The following is a 16,087-nucleotide window of genomic DNA, read 5'->3' as shown; positions in this document are numbered from 1 at the left end:
CAAAGAAATTTTGATTCGGTGTTTTGTATCCATGGTTGTAAGTTTCATAATTACATTTAAAATAAAGGCAAGAATAAAACTCGCGTGTTTCTTCTTAAGACATTAAATCTTAGTTAATAGGATCCACATACTTTTGAGGTACGAATTTTTGAGATTGCAGTTACATTCATTTAAAGTTTATAACTATTGACGACAGTACGATTTAGTCTTTACTAATTTAAATCTTCAACTTAATTCTTACAATTAACTCGTCAAATTGTTGCAATGTGTCGCATCCGTTCGCGCGGATTCTCCTTTGAGAAAATATTAATTTAAACTTCTAGGCTATTGATTTGTTTTTTTTTTAATTCTTTACAGTGACAGCTTATAGTACTAATGCTTTTGCTACAAGTAGAAGTTATAAAAAAACATTACGGAACAGTTCAGTTTATTCAGCAAAATTTTGTGCTGAATTATAATTGCAAAAGAGAAGTCAGTATTAGTAATGTCTACAGTAATTCAGAAAAAATAATTTATATAACTTTATTGCACAATTGATTAGGTACAATTACAATGGAATAAGAAACTATAAGAAAACACCATTTCGTTCAGTATGGGATAAAAATATTAGTCAACGTTGCTACGTAAATTAATTTTGGAACAGTTTGTAATAACTACATAAAGTAAGTATGTTTAGTCAATTTTAACAATAATTGTTAAACATAATATTGAAAACAATACCCCAAATTCAGTTTATTAATAAGATATATGAATAATTTAAAATCAACTTTATAAGTATTATTTCCATTTCGATTTTGCCAGTGTTAGTAATTTTAAATAAAAAACTGAAAGTAATATTAGTTAATGTCATATTAGAACTTTGTTTAAAAGATTCCATTGATATTTAAAATTAATATGTTTGCTATTAGTAATACATGTTTCTACGTTCTGGTACACATGAGATACTGCAAGTAGTATTATCAAGTTATAGGTAGACGCGTTAGTGAATTCTGCCTCAAATGCATACAAATTTAAAAAAGAATAGAAAACTGTTCAGGTGACCACGTATCTACAACAATTAACAAAATTATATCAATCTACAACAAAATATGAAGTTTTATGGGAACAAATTTTAGTTGTGATTTTAAATAGTGCATGTGGACTTAAATACATAAGTATAAATTGGAAGTATTTAAGTATGGCTTTATTTTAAAGTGATCGCATTAACAATGGATCGAGTCTTTAACGACCACTTATCTTCGTTCAATGGTTATAGTGGTTACATGTATTGGTAATTACTAATTAGTTACGAGTTGTCCATAATATACGATTTATCGCTTTAAAAAAACAGTTACTTCATATACGTATATGTATGTATAGTGAAAATTAAATTTTATTAGAACTTCTGTTCAAACTGAATTCATTGTTATGACATGTTTGTTATAATAGATCATAAGCGATTTTATGAAAAACAATATAGAAGAAAAAATTATTTCATTCTTTAAGGTATTTATGAAACCAAAACTATAGTGAGAATTGTATTAACATATGTTGGATTGTTTCTTTCACTGTGTTTATAAATGTATGTATGCTATAATGTCTGAAATAATTGCACTACAAGTACAGTAATTGTAAACAATATGAAGGTGGCTACTTCAGTCTTCCAAAGAGTCTAAACTAATTCCTTTTAGAAGTCTTTACACGCCACTTACGTTCGCCACAAGATTCATGTGTTCCGACTAATGACACATTACTAACAAAGAGAATTCCAAGATCAGCCAAGCAATTGAGAAAAGTAAGGTTCCGGTTAGACACGATACGCACACACACATACCATTGGCAATGTAAACGGTACACGATACAGAATATTTTGGAGCATTTTTTTGTCGACATTCGAACGCAATCTGATTCTAACAACTGCCATTGTGCCTCGCAACGTTCCGATCAATGAAAAAATCGAAAATAAAAGCGAAGCAGATGTTGGACGTGCAATATCACGAGAGCGACTCGTTTGATGTAGGTTTTTATGAAAATAGCAAGCTATTTGGAAACTATGAAACGTGAGAGATCGGTCAAGTGACATAGCGTGTTCTGTTTATCGAAAGGCATGCGTCCCATATACATATATAAAACCCTTAATTTGAATACGGTCGCGAGTTGAGTGATCCATTAAAATATCTCTCGTCAGAAATGAGAGTTCTTGCCTTCTAGTACCACTTTATGCGGTATGTAACGATATCATGCCACGTAACGTTGCTGGCTCATTCACGAAATTGATAAGTTATTTTGATGCTCCGTTGAATATTCTGTTTGTTGAGTTTGTTATATCATGCCACAAGTCAAATGGTAACAGTAATCTTAAAATCTTCTGCAAATTTTTCTTGCAGCTAAAACTAAATAGATGTTTATGTTTAAAAATATTATATGGAGACTATAGTGGACTTTTAATATATTGCCGCGACTGGGGCTATAGAAGAGTAACGTACGGCGTATGCAATGTGGTGGGAAAGCAAATTTGCGTGTGCGAAAGTACTTGTGTAAGGGAAGTGCCTCACCCAGCAATATGCCAAGCTGCAATATGTCAAGAGTCCACTTTATTTTTTTTACATTCTGTGGTATTTTTAACGACGCTTTTCTAAAAATTTATATATCTTGAATGAAATATTTATTATCTTCCCTTAGATTAGTGAAATAATCTTCATAATATACAATCAACAGTTTCCAAGACATTCGAGAGGATCTAATTAAATAACTCACCCTGTGTATATAAATATACACATCATGAGCATTGTGTACAAATAGAAGACTTGAATAACTATTTTATGTTATGTATCCTCATGAGTTGACCAATTAATCAATCACTTGACTTAAACGTGATAGAAAATAGTTGAACGTAAATAAAATAGGCTTGTGTGCAAGTTAAAGATAAGAAGGTGATAATTTTCAGGTTTTCATATTACTTGTACCAATATGCCTGTTTGTTATTTGGAAAGAAAGGATATATTGTATGCTATTGCACCTGTCATTCGAATTATTCATACCAAAGCACCTATGAGTGGATTTATTTTAAAAGATTTGAAAATTTACTATCTACTTTATTTCATCGTATTCGACATTAATTTAACTATTTCTTCGTCTATGTTCTACTCATCCCACAGCCTCGTTGAAATGAAATAAAATTTTCAGAGTATACTAAGGGCCCTAAAAAAATGTTAGGATCTTTATCGTAACTAAATTGAGTTACAATACACTGGGTAAAATAATACATAAGTCAGAACTAAAGGAATGATCGTTTTGTTACCGGCAATTGATTGATATTAATATATCTTATAAATAAGAAAGATTGAATATACTCTATACACGTTTTTCATTGGAATACAAGTGTTACATTCCTGTTACAATATAGTCAAATATATTATACATATTATATATCTATCATTAAAATTTCTCAATTCATGTGTAATGACATAATGCCACTAATCGATTATGTATCACTGCCATGCAGCTTAATTTACGAACTTTGATCACATTCCTTCGTAATTCACGGCATGCTCTTGTTTAGTTTGCCGCAGACGTGTCGGACCATTTGTCAAATTACGTGAATTACTCGAATTACACGTAACTGTCATTCGTCGGACACTCGTTACGAATGTCCATTTCGACGTTCGAAGCTGCCAAGAATCGTAATATATGACGTATTATTATAATTCATTACGGGCCGCACAATTATATTATGAGACGAGAGCGTTTCGTGTTTCGAATATCTCGTGGGTGTTACGCGACTGACCGCGAAAATACGGAATATCGCACCCGTGGGTGTTGTCCCGCAAAACCGTAATATAGGTAACAAGTGGAGTCACTTCAATGTGCGAACACAGTGAGCGGCTGGCCTCGTAATCCAGCTGTGCAAAATTTTAACGAATTCCTTTTTCTGTCCCATGGAATATCAAACGCCCGGCCGTTTACAATCCGAGAGATTTCATTTACGTTTCATGTTGTCGTTTATACTTTTCAGACACGTTCATCCCCGGTGTGGTATTAAACATTAAGAAGAATTCTTCATGATGTATACAGTCACGACGCAAGTTCCATGAGTTTAACTCCTCTTTCAACTTTGAATTCAGTATCACGTGTTTTCACCGGCACAATACGACGATAGATCAGATGACAGGACGTGGCTATTACTTTTTACCTTAACAGTGAATGTGAAACAATTTGTTTACTTATTCAATGGATAGTATTACGCTGTTTCTTAAATAATATCGCTTTCGAAGTCAGTTTTTGGGCGTCGAAAAGTAATACATACCTACAGTGAATATGTCCTCTTGATATATTGTTCACGTGTTATGTATACATTACGTATGTGTGTAAGATAAGATACACTCTCGCTCATAAGTACCAGTGCACTTATCGAATGTGCAGTAAATGTTACATAGCGTTACGATCTTGCTGAAAGTCTGAAATAAATATTGTTTGGGGGATATTAAAGCTCGACAACGGTTATGCTACTATAAAGCAATAAAAGTTGCTTAAGATCTATAATTTTCACGAAATATCACATATTCTTTATAGAGACCAGGTGTCACAATATACTTATAACTGGTAGTGTACTTTGAGCTTTTAATTAATCAAATTTGTGCTTCTAAGAATATGAATACTTATACAGGGTGTAATGAAAATGTTGTCCGACCCGGAAATGGGGCACTCGGGGGGTGAATTAGAACAAGTTTTTCCTTAGCAACAATGTAATCTGAGGCTTCGTTACCGAGATATTAACGAAAAACCCCGACCAATCAGAGCGCGAATTTGCCAGCCGAGTTCCCGCGGTAGCGTTGGCTACAAATCGCAGCGCATAGACTCTAGCGCGGGAACTCGGCTGGCAAACTCGCGCTCTGATTGGTCGGGGTTTTTCGTTAATATCTCGGTAACGAAGCCTTAGATTACATTGTTGCTAAGGAAATACTTGTTCCAATTCACCCCCCGAGTGCTCCCTTTCCGGGTCGGACAACATTTTTGTAACACCCTGTATAATCAGAAGAAACATACGTATTTCAGAGCCATTATAATGGCATCAACAGTGCTTTAATATGCACAGAAGGTGCTTTGAGACGTATAAGTATACCTACATACTGATGGTTTAATACATGTATGTATTTTTTTGTTAACTGTTCTTCCTTCTTATAGTAAATGTTGTCAGTGATGTATCACCATTTGTTTTTCACTGAACTCACTTTTTCCCAAATGCAAGTTGTGTAAAGTTATTGCAGAAAGCAAATAATGCTCTACAACTGCTAACGTTCGCACGTAATTAGTGGATCAAGTAGAAGTAACAAGTTTAGGGTCAGACCCATTAGCTAAATCGTACTCACAAGGGATGTTCGCGAAGTGCAACACCGATTTTCCTATAACTTTGCTCAATTGTTTATGAGACAATTTAATATTTATTAAATATTCATCACCTGCAGATTTAAGTAGTCATAATTAGAAACCAATTTTATTATTCAGTGGTGTCATAGGGTACCACAAAAGCTAAACTAAATCTTAATTAGCCCGTTTCAACTTCATTATCAGATCATCAGCAAAGAGATATCCTCCACTCCGCCGTACACGCTAAATCCGTCCATAGAGTATAATTTCCAAGTCTGTTATACCGCGACGGACAATATTTAATATCAAACGAATCATTCCCTAAACAAACGGGACCGCCGCGATTCCATTCATTACCCTCGTTTAACGGAAATTGGTTCCTGAACGTACAATCGATCCACGGTCGCCCGCAATTCGATTCGTTCCGCGAATTACAGTTTCGCTTATTGGGCACCGAACTTTTACTAAAAAATTTGCCTGAAAGCACCCGCGCCAGTTCCCGTGCCGGTAAGTTAGATTCACTCGACGGGACCATGAACTCCTCATTGCGGTGGGTAGGGGGAGGGGGGGGGTAGCAAGCCCCGGCTTAATCAATAACACGATACCGCCGATATATCTCCGAAACGCCTGGCGGAACATTGCATTTCAATAATCAGCCGTCCGGTGTACCATGAACATCTCGCCGTTGCGGAAATATCCACTCCTAGTTCTGTGTGTTTTAGCATATTAAATGCAATAACCAGCCGCCATTACGTATTGTGGCTCACCCATACCACCCCCGCCCCCTCCCCCCGCCACCATTACACGTCGACTTTCTCCAGGCGATTCAGGGAAATTTTGCAAGTTGCCGTTAATTCGTAACAGGAACTATTATCATACCCATTCCCGTTTTCGCCTGAACCTCGCTCGAATGGTCGCTAATAATTCCTAGACCGGGAGTTCACACACGAGCTAAACACATTGGGTGAGTTAGGTGGGAGAGAGAGGATGGTACCTACCGAGGGTCCAGGGGGGTTGGAGGAAAGGGTGAATTGTCTCGAGTTCGAACGATTCGACGAAATGGCTGCCGGCTACTCGTAACCATATCCGAAACAGGTTACCCCGTACCTGTTCACGTACCTCAGCTTACCGCAGATTACCGGTAATCCCTCGGGTTCGGGTAACAGTTACACGTTTTCAACGGGAGAGTGAGAAGTTCGACCGTGGCGCTGTGTCGGCCCGCGGCGGAATAAAGTTCCGGTCGTAATGACGGCGCCGGCTGCGAAACCGCCCCCTCCCTAACCCACGCCCCCTGTGGTGTTTGTTGGCCACGGAAGAAGACACATGGGGAAGAACGAATCTCTCGCTCGGCTGGAATTCTTTCGCGAGCGGAATACTTCGGATCCGCCCGATTATCCGATTAAACTGTGCGCCACGTGATGAGCAACGAACGTTTAATGGGGTTAGTTCGTTTTGCTCGGGTTTCGTGTAGAATTACCTCGTGACATGGTGTAAATGAGCGGCAGACAGGAGTGAATTGGTTGCCAGCGGATTACTGTATACGGACTGTATTACGGTAGTCTCGGATTTCCAGTTACCGGTAGACAACCCGGATCGAGTATTTGCTTGTGATTTTTACGAAAATATCCGGAAGTGTGATTCTGAGAGATGATTTCTTTTCAGAATTGTGTTGCATTAAATTGGACCGTAAGTTACAAGTTTCTTAGGGATTCGATGTGTCTCGTGTATTAAGAATAAAAATTTAATGTTATTCATCAAGAAAATTTAATAGGATGCTGCGTTTAAAGTTTAAAATTACTTACTTCATTCGACTAACAAGATATGTCGCGTCCGTCCGCGTGGATTCTCTTTTGAATCCGCCTGGAGTTGTAAATTCCAGGCTCGACCGTCGTGGTACGCGTACAGTTGCGACTGTTGCCCGCCAAATTAATTTTAGGCAACTGATTCAATGTTCTCTCAGTGAGAATAAAACAAATATCTGTTTGACCGATGGAGCGGATGATTTACGAGGTACTAATCGTGACTTGTGATATGATCGCGACAAATAGTTTAAGTCCAGAAGACTGTTCGAATACGACTGATGTTAGAGTACGAGTCTTCGAGTGCGAATGAATGTTGTCGATTGACAGTTCGATTGCGAGTGAGTCTTCGTGTACGATTGATCGAATGCAAGTGATTTTTCGAGTTTCGTGTGACGTCGCGCTTCCTCCAAGTTCGATGAAGGCGTGACCAAAACTCGCCTCCTTATTGGTTATGCCCTGAAGGGGAAGGCAAATTTCTTGGTTTTTCCAAGCGACGTGGAGGTGGAATACCTCTCCTTCAGGGCGAAGCGGACGTCAGGAAAATATCGCGCACGTGGTCGCGGTGCGAGTTGACCGCGACGAATTTTCGAGTCCCTCAACGGTAGGGTTTATGAGTATATTGTCTGCGAGCCAGCGCGCCCCGGGAAGGCCCGGCGCGGATGGGTCCCAGGTTGCCGAGCGCATGAGGCGGACTGCAGACCAAATGTTCGCTTCTATTGTCTCTGATTCCCTTTGTCAACGAAATCGAAATTGCAAGGGGTCGGTCTTGAAAACATATAAATTGACTGAAAGAAGGAATAAAATAATAAAAAGTAACGGTACAGTCTGACTGTATAGCCGTCGTTTCGGTCTACGACGGAACAAGATATCTCGTATAAATTTTTGCCTTTAATTGTAAATGATATACATCTCTCCTTCTAAGTTCCCATCGCAGACAATTGTGAATTAAATTTTATTTACCTAACTTTCTACGTGTCATGGCAGTGACATATTGTCACGACGTGCATTGTTTCATTAACAAAAGATGATGGCATTAAAATTGTGCATATTAATGTTGTATAGTCTTGTGTGTGTTTAAAGGCCCGAATATAATTTTCGATACTTCAGAAACTTCAACACTTTTGACAGTGTTCAGGATAGTATTTTTTTGGTATGAATTGTGTTAATTATTGCATATTAAAGTGTATATAATTACACTTGTTTGTTTTTATTGCGCAGTGATATTGTTGATAATTCGTAAAATTTACAAAACGTAAACGTTGTATATTAAATAACGTTGTTATTTAATTAAAACGTGTACGTTGAGGCACAACTTTACTGGGTAAAATCGGGTACCTACCCAGTTTTGGGAAAAATATGCATATCATTGTCCAGGCTTCAACAAAATGTAATCACAAACCAGTTAAAACCTAACAATCGTGGGATAAAGAAAATTTATTGATGGTTGTTCTAGAGACTGTAAATTGGAAATTGGGCAATAGGTTAGCAGCACGGCAATATGAGGTGCCTCAATCTATACTAGAGGATCAAGTAAAAAAATGTTAAATTTGTGTTTTTTAATTTTTGTGTTCCACTGGTTTGGGGACTGAAGAATTGCCTGAATTCCGTTGTTATAGGTACTAAAGCCAGTATCCAGTATGGTACCCCATTTTACCCAGCCATGCCGCGAGGTAAAATCATAAAAACGAATCACATTTTAAATCGTTACTTTTTTGTATTTGTTCTTCTATGAAAACAATTGGACATGTGCTATCATTTAGTAAAGAGTTTAGGGATCGTTTTAGACACCTTTCCCCTACCTACTATACCAAACTGTTGCTAAATTGCTAAACTTAAATTTGTTTGTTACTTTTATTCTTTAATTGTTATTCATTGATTCTAAAAATTGTACAGAAATATAAATCTGTAATGATTAATCTGACAAGTCCTGAAAGTACAACATAAAAATCACGCTTGGATAGATTATACGGTAGCGCACCGTAGAAAAAACTCCGTTCGACGGACACTCTTAACGAACCGTCATCTTCCGAATTAATTCCGACGCTTTCGAGGCGCATTCATATTTCACCGTGCAACGGTTCACACAGGGGGAGGCAAACAGGTGTAGCATGACTGTTTAGAAAGAAACGGGGGAAAATGTTCGTCAACGACGGCAAATTTTTCCTTTGATAGATGAGCGCGGGAACGGACGACGTGTAACAATAACGTTAACACGTTCTCCTCCGTGACTCGGATGAAGGAATTCCAAGCGAGAAACATCCATTAATTTACCATAGAACAAAGTGGGCATTGATGCACAACGGTCAAGAATCCTCGTTAATCCGTGTCAACAGGATTAAACACGGGCCGGATATCGTTAGATGAAAGAAAATAGTACGGGCGGACGAGAAAAATGCACGCATCTGACGACAAGGGGTGAGAAGGGTTGTGAGGGGAAGGGCACTCGCTCGGTTTTTGCACCAGCTACCGTGTCATATTCCTTTTTCCTCGTTCTTTCACAACTGCCCGTTCCCTCTTTGTCTCCGACCCCCCACCGTCGTCCCGACGACTTCTCCTTTAATGAAATTCCTTTATTATTTTAATAAAAGATATTTTCCTCTTAGAGATTGGGACTCGTCACAGGCTCATTGTGCCACGCAGCTTGCGTCTGCACTCGCTCCAAACGATTCACTTTTCACCCATGTCTTTGTGTTGTTCCGGTGAGAATGTCCGAGTTTGTGTATGTCGCCTGGCGCATATTGCACCCCGCAAACTTTACCCCACATCGTCCTCCGCGGTAACGCGACTGCAAAACATTGTTTTGTATCTGCGTTTAATTACAGTGTCCTACAAATGTTAACTTTTTTTCTGATCTGCAATATCAATTCGGTGATCCTTGTAGCGTTTCTCGCCCAGATCAAAAATCTGGAAGCAAAATCTCCTTCAGCTTTTAACAAACATGAACTCTTTTAAAAACACCTGATGTTGGGCAAAAATGACGTATTACGTGAAAATTAAAAACGCCAGAAAGTTCAATTTAATCTTGAAAGATAGAGGAGAGTCTCCTAAATATAACTGGGTTTGTATATATATAGTTATAATACTTTCTGTGGACTATTTTTGCATTTTTACGAAAAGTTCTTTATTTAGTTTTGTGAAGACGAAACAATCCAGAAAAAATTTCGGAACGGCTTTTAATTCGAACAGATTGGGAAAATATCCGTCGGAAACATGTGCGCGGCGTTTTGTCGCCACGCGGCCATTGCTCGCTTACCTCGACTCTTGAGTGCCGTAGCTGCGCGTAATTGACACTAATAGTACCGTCCAATGGGCACTCCCTTGCCATATGTATAATGTTTGATTATTTCCATGTATTCTCGGATACTAGTCCTGCAATTCTAATTAATTTTTCCTGATCACTTTCAATTTCAAATTATTTCAATGTTCGATGTATGTATATGTATGACTTATTAATACGAAGCCGTTAAAAATCACACTCAATTGTTATTGAGTTTACAGCAAGTTTATTATTATGATTTTACAGGGTTCCGAATACTTTCCCAAATATAGAAATATATGAAACACATTAAACAAAGTGTTAGTGAGATGTCAATTCATGTTTAGATTTCCAGAGCACCTGCGATAAAACTCTTACTTCTCAACCTTCTCTAAACCTCAGAAAATTATATTACTTTCCTATGTCGAACTGTCTATCAGAAGTATTGAACAATGAATTTATTAAAGAAAGATGACCAAATAATGTTTAAATAGACGTCGCGTTGCCTTCGAATATTGTTTAATGTGTTTCACATACTTCCATATTTGAGAAACTGTTAGGAATTTTGTAAAATTATAATAATAAACATTCTGTAAGTTCAATAGCAATTGAGTGTGATTTTAACGGCTTTTTATTAATAAGCCATACGTATATTGGACGGATATTTTCTAGACCTGTTCGAATTAAAAACCGTTCTGAAATTTTTCTGGATTGAGTCTTCTTCCCAAGTGTCTACAGAATCCGTTACTGTGTAACAAATTTGTGTTAGGTAAAGAACTTTTCGTTAAACTGCAAAAATAGTGCATAGAAAATACTGTTACGCGGAGAGGTTCTTTTAATAAGACATAATTTCAATTTCCTTTTTATTTCATTAATGACACTGTTATGAAATTTTATTCTTAGGATTCCGATTTTACCCCAGTCTCCACTAATTTCAGTTCTGGATACCAGTTTGATTAAGTGAATTGGTATAATGACAAATGAACTTACTTGGTACCGTTTTCACTTGGCAATATTATCAAATTTTTTATCGTGTGCCATTGATCGTTCGATAGAAAATATTCAAATCTTTGTACCACTACTCTTTCCTTTTTTACATTTTCATTGAACTTTTCCTTACACACGTAGTACATTTTTATTATTTAAGTAATAATGTATATACAAAACTTAAAGTCGAATAAAACTCTAACACAAATAATTGCACAAAGTTATAAATAAACTGAAATAGAACAATTTCCTTTGTTTCACTTTTAAACACGGACGCAACGCAACTGCATTCCTCACGTTTCCATGCTATTTGCGCATCTCGCATAAGGACGCTCGCTCTCTCTGCTCTCTCACTCATTCACTCGAAACTTTACACTGATCTTTTATATGTTTGAATCTCGGCGGACAATTCGAAATTACTTCCTACATTCTTAATCAAACTTTATGATTGTTATGAAGTATATTTTTCTTTTAAGAAGTTTTTAGTAAGTAGATTTATAATAAAAAATAATGTAAAGAATGATTAATGATAATAACATACGAAATAAAGTAAATTATGTCCAATGTTAAAGCGTTGAACTGGCCAATGCCGTGTTCCTGGCGCCTTGAATATGTATTGCACCTTCTGTGCCGCCTCTGATTTTTCGAAGGACCACCTGGATGGTCTCCGGGAATTTTAAGTTTCTGTTTCACACGACTGTTCACTAGTATCAGATCGGTCTTACCCCTAAAGGTACTTGTTATCTTTCCGTCTACCTTTCGTCTCGCATCCGAGGCCGTATTCCGACCAGCTGATTGGATATTGGTGAGATCATGTTACCAATCAGTGGGTACACGCATCTTGCGATACTTTACGTGGTGAAATTTTGGTTAGAATTTGTCAAGATATGGGTGAATAGAATATTGTTTTTTACACCAAGGAAACAGGGAAATATACGCTTAATCCAAATTCCAACCGAAATTCCTATTAGAATTGACTGAATATAATTTATATAATTCCGATCCTCGTGGACATCAAAATTTAATGATCCAAAGGCACGATCCTATCTTCAGCTTTATAACAGAATGTTAAACGAATATAAAAATTATTACGGCACCTCTGTTAACTAATTTACATTCTGTTTGTAATTTTTGTGGCATAGAAAATCAACCTTTGAAAAATAGTTGAAAGTTCTTAATAAAAATGTGGGGCACATTCACAGGGTGGATTGGACACGCTAAACTAATTGTAAGATGAAAATTAAGAATGACATAATTGTGTGAAGCTTCGTTAGCTTCGTTTCCCAGTTATTAATTATTGAAAATACGAGCGAAATGTGTGTCAAATACGTCTGACACGGCGGGGTATTCGACATGAAAAGTCGATTGCCAGTTGCTACACGAGATCGATCGATGACTTATTGCTAGTTAAATTTACGAATGAAATAAAATGAAATTAATTAAATCAGCTCGTAAAACAATTGAAGAACGCGCCTTTCAAGTAGAATAACCCGCCGCCACCGTATCAAATACATATAATGTATACTTTACTCGTATTTCGATCGTACTTTCAGTAATTAATAACTGGGAACCGAAGCCTCAAACGCAATTTTGACATTCTTCAGTTCGGCCTTAGTTTTGTATGTAGAATTGCAAGTGTCCCACAATTTTATTAACACCATGTATAATACAACAATTTATCTGTGGCTTTTATAGTTTGATACCATACACGATTAGATGAAGCAGAACAAGATAGAAAATTCGGTCACGTCTAATGAAATTTTCTATTTATACTCAATAAATAAAAACCATCGGAGGAGATTGAAACTGTGCATCTCTGATCATTGTAAATTAGTCTATGAAAAGTCAGTTTACGAAAATATCTGCAGTCTAGTAATGACTAATAATACTAACAAGATTAATAGAAAAGTAGTCATTTAAACGAGTTCTAATGTCTTAGTATTTTCTTAAGGTTTATTTTATTGATAGTTTTACCATTTGTAAATTGTACGTCAGACATTATAAAATATATGCTAGTGAATTCATTTAAACATAGTTATTCACCGCTTTTTCAATTTGTAGTTAATATTGTTATCTTGTTGCCTGTAGCTTGAATGAATTCAATTCGTATACAACAGGAAATATACGTACCTACATCAGCTCTGTCTTAGGAAGGTGAATATGAAAGCACAGAAACTCCACTGTGTCTGTGAAATACATATATTGAACTCAACGCTCCACGCTTCGCCATATAGTTTTACCACTTTTTTATGACCAAAATAAAGTAAAACGAAATAACTCCAAAAACAACTACTCCGCCGGAATATTTTTGTGATGTTCTTCTCAAAGCCTCCGAAACACGTACGCTAAATTAAAAACTAACAAGATAGAAGCTGTAGTCTACTATTTATACGAATACTCAAGAAACTGTTAAAAATGTTCACTGTGCCATCAATAGTACACAACAAGCAGTAAAGAAAACAAGAAACTATTATTATTGAACCATCAAAATGTCTTCAATAAAGAATAAAGTATTTGTAATTTAATATTTAGTAGTTGTAATTTTATTTTACGTGTCTATGAAAATTCGTGGAACAATCCAAAAGGGGAAGTTTTTGATGCAAAACAAATTGCATAATGTAGAATAACGTTTTTTCACGCGAAGCTCGGATCCCAAGAATACCGAGATCCAATGTTTCTTAGATACAGATGTTACAAAATGTGTGTCCGTCTCCGTTTATTAATTACCATTATTCCTTATCTATTATCACGATTGTATGCATTTATACTGGATAAATTTTAATTTTTGAATGTTTCCAATGAGAAAATTGTATTCATAGTTTTTAATTTATGTTTGCATTAGCAATCGTGCCTTTTCGGCTGTACCATAATTCTGAAAACATTCCATGCAAAAATATTGTTTCAACATTTGTTAAAGAGAACTATTACAATTTTAGTGTCTGCAATCCTCAAGTGGTTACCAGCAAACAAGTTCTATTATTTGAATCATATCAAGGAAAGAATATATAGGGTGTTGCGGAACTGATTGTTCAATTAGAAAGGATGTGATTCTACATGCAAAAGTAAGTTGAAAATGTACAGTAACATGCTTTGTATGATGCTTCGTATTCGAGATAATAGAATTTGAATACACATACATATGTACGTGTGATATGCGCGCAATTGAATAGGACTTTACTAACGCGTCAGTTCGTTGCATTCCGTTTCTACTTATTGTCGGCACGAACACATACATACATATACGTGTTAGATGAATTTTTGAAATTGATTGTCATACGATAAAATTGTGCTTTACATAGTCGATTCCATTTTTAATGTAGAATTACATTATTTCGGATTGTATCACCAGCTTGGATACACTCTGTATGCATACAATATGTATACATATACATATAGGTATACACATACGCACATATATATTATTTGTTGTATAAGTGCTTCTAAAAACCAATGAAAACGTTTAATGTTTGCACAGGCACGTTAATGCATTTGTACGAAATCATTTACGATACATTTATTGTAATCTCTGGTTGACGATTTCCTTGAAAACGAAACCTCGTACAGAAAAATTGCATAATAGATATTCGTGTTATCTTTATAGCTTTTTTGTGCACTATTATACATATATACACAGGAGATTTTGTACAATGAGAAGCAAATTAATATTTTTTCTACTAACGCGTATTATACAATTCGTCTTCTATTGTATTTATTCGAGTTCGAGATATTATAGCAATTCATCCTCATGAACACGCCTAAATGCCTGTGCGTGTTAACTTGAAAAGCATTCGAAGTCGTTGATTATCTAACTGATGAGGAGATATTCAAATCACTGAAGGCACACCTGGACGCCACGATTGCTTTCAATCACAGTGTCAGCATGCGTGAACGATCCTGCTGATTAATGGAATTATTCAGGTCGTGTTTGCTGCTTCCATGTTTTGTCACATTGACGTTGTGGATATTAATCAAACGACTTAACTTAGACAATAGTTGGTAATTAATTTTCAACAATAGAACCGATCTTATAATAATATTTTCTCTATTACAATTTTATAAATTCGGACCTTGATTAATAGATTTCGAAGTTGTTGTACTAATACGGAAATTGTTCAATTTAATTTGCAACTGTGTATAAGTTCAGAATGATATGAGTTAGAATGTAAAATAGAGTACTATTTATTTATTTATAACTCTGATTGTGTGAAGTATATATACAAATATAAGTGTATAATCCAAACAGTATTCAGCTCTGAAAAATGTAATTAAAGGAAATACTAACCCTGGAAGGAAGTATTTATTCCAATGAATGAATATAATAACAACACTGATTATTTACATGTGTATTAGAGAAAAAACATAATATTCTACGTAAATGAAAGAAAAAGTATAGAAGAGTTAAATTGATTTTAAGAATGAATGTGTGAAATAATAATTATATATATTAGCAAATATACAATTATAAAATGTTCGATTAAGGGTACATTCTCGTGTAAACGCGCGAAAAAACCGCATTCTTTTGGATTTCAAAAAAAAGGAAACTGTAACACTTACAGTAAAAATTTTTGCTGGTATTTATTAGTACACATCTGAAAATAATAAAAAAAGTTGTTTGTGATGTTTGTGATGAATGAAGTCATTCATTTTTATCGTAATATTTTTCGTTAAATAAAATTTCCTTTATCTTTTTTTTGTC

The sequence above is a fragment of the Dufourea novaeangliae genome, unplaced genomic scaffold (genome assembly GCF_001272555.1).
Source record: "Dufourea novaeangliae isolate 0120121106 unplaced genomic scaffold, ASM127255v1 scaffold8, whole genome shotgun sequence".
In the NCBI taxonomy this organism is placed as follows: domain Eukaryota; kingdom Metazoa; phylum Arthropoda; class Insecta; order Hymenoptera; family Halictidae; genus Dufourea; species Dufourea novaeangliae.
Note: the sequence above shows the minus strand (reverse complement) of the source record.